General features: G+C 36.7%; 1 long non-coding RNA gene across 1 annotated transcript; it reads right to left on the reverse strand.

Annotated features, from left to right (window-relative positions):
- Window positions 1-830: 830 nt before the first annotated feature.
- On the reverse strand, window positions 831-1,717 carry LOC134009935 (uncharacterized). Its single transcript, XR_009928287.1, has 3 exons — window positions 1,541-1,717; window positions 974-1,048; window positions 831-865 (listed from the first exon to the last, which is right to left on the reverse strand). It is a non-coding gene; the product is annotated as an uncharacterized LOC134009935 (long non-coding RNA).
- Window positions 1,718-2,328: the final 611 nt, after the last annotated feature.

The following is a 2,328-nucleotide window of genomic DNA, read 5'->3' on the forward strand; positions in this document are numbered from 1 at the left end:
GTTAAACAATAACCTGGGAATTGTTTACAATGCCTTAAAATATGGTTAGAGCACAACGCTCAAAAGTCCACATGCCTTGATATGGTGTGGTAACTTAAAATAATAAAAGAAACTTAAGTCCTGTGAAAAACAAGGAAGGACTTTTCACTGCAAGCCAAAATTAGCATGTATGAGTCTCTTGTTCAGTATTAGTGTGAGGCCTTCAAACTGACAAAAGAAATAACGTGACTTATTAAATGAACCATAAGAGACGATTGTAGAAATTCTGGCAAAATATCTAGATTTCTTTTTAGAGAAAGTTTGGGCATATCGCTGGAAATCAAACATATATACACAATTACCTTGCATCAAAAAATCACAAGTTTCAATTTTTACAAACACATTAATTCAATGACTGTCAATTTAGAAGACTTGTACATACCACTGCACAAACAAAACATCTGGCCCTCAATGGCAATATTCCCCAAATGTAGTAAAGAAGTAAATACAAGCGTAAATATTATACAAAGTAGTGAAACCACTAATGAAAGTCTTTCAGTGGTGAGGTTACCAAAAAGCCTTCCAATATTCAAGCCAGCAATTTGGTTCTCAGTGACTGGACTTTTGAGGACAGCTTGATACCATCAAGCTCAAGAAAAAGTTTTTGGAAGACCTCAAAAGTATACTTGAGCTTTGCAGGGTATTCCAGATTCAGTGCATACAGCAGTCCCATCAACAGCGTACAAGCTTTTGCTGTGTTGTCACATTTAGTCAGCACCTCGTTACCCTCAATAATGATGGAAACGTCCAGGGGATCCTCATCAGTGGCAGCATGTAGAACAAGCACTTTCAGGATGTGATGAGTGTTTTCATGTCGGTCAGCCTCCTTTTGGAACATAACAGAAGAAACAACATTAATATAGGCTTGTGGTGAAAAACGTTAACACTTATTCAACCAATCTTGATTAAACTCATTGCTCTTAAAAGGACATACCTGGCAGTCTAAGATACTAAGGTACTCTATGAGACTGCGGATGACTGCATCCCGTCTTCTCTCGATGGAGTCTCTCTGTTAAAAAAAACAATTTGTTTGATGTGATCACACATGGATATGCTAGTAGACCTAGCAAGGGGGCTATTTATTTATATACCGGTAACCTGATAGTCTCTGTTGACAGTCACCTTGCCAATTGAAAGGTGCATGACAAGACAAAGGTGGATGACATGAATTTGTACTTGCACCCTAGCCTGGAGTAATAATGAGGAATATGGGACTAGAACCAGACTAGATAACTACCTTTGCTAAATGTCTCTTGACCTTATATGTGGGTAAACATTTTAATGTAAAATCACCTCATGCAAATGCCAGTATACACTTATTAATGAAGAATGTGGATTAACTGCCTCCATTGCTGAAACCCTGCTGCATTGAATTAAGAAGTTAAGCATGGGTGAAGTTTAACATTTCTGAAGCACTTGTCAGGTCCACTAGGCCAAATTCTTACAAGACTTGTTACGTTAAGTGAATAAACTATGAATTATGTGCCTACTCAACAATTACCTGATTGAGGGTATCCAGTATTGGCCGTATCTTTGTCCCTGGAACTCCTCCCTTCGCTCGCATGATGTTGAGCAGTCTCGGCGTGTAACTGTCAAGTTTCCTCATAAACGTTTGCAAGAGAGGAACGGCTGTGATTCTTTGGAATTCCTCCGCTATCTAAAGTTAAGTGACATGATAGGGGACCTGGTTAGAACATGAAAAACAACCTTCCAAATGTTTTCCAATTTAAAACACAGAGCCTACATGTTGGCACAATAGCTACTAGTTTAAAGTGTGGCATAGCTTAAACATTAAATAAATAAAAAATATGCATACCTTGAATGCTGTCTCTGGTATTGGCAGCAATTATGTATTCTGTCTGTGGAAATATGTGGGAGAAATCATTAATATTAGTACATTTGAATAATCCCAGTATATTTTACAAATATGTATACATCAAAAATCAAATGGTCTGCAAGTTTTGATCCAAGAAACCCAATTAAACAGTTTGAGATGCAAAGACATTGTAGAAAGGCCAGAGTGGCACATGCAGAAAACAAAAGCGAATGCAGTAACTTGGTAATTATTTTGTATATTTGCCTTGTGATTAATTGAATTCATTTGCAATGTTATTAAATATCAATTTCATTTAAGCTTACTTTGACCATTCTTGCTCTGATTTAACTCAAGTCAAATAACTCAAATTCTAGTATATTTGTTCAATATTAATACACTGTCCAGTTTACCCCTCTTCCATTAGATTAAGTATATGCCATGTAGAAATAACTCAAAATATAGCTGCAAGCAGC

The sequence above is a fragment of the Osmerus eperlanus genome, chromosome 23 (genome assembly GCF_963692335.1).
Source record: "Osmerus eperlanus chromosome 23, fOsmEpe2.1, whole genome shotgun sequence".
Taxonomy (NCBI): Eukaryota; Metazoa; Chordata; class Actinopteri; order Osmeriformes; family Osmeridae; genus Osmerus; species Osmerus eperlanus.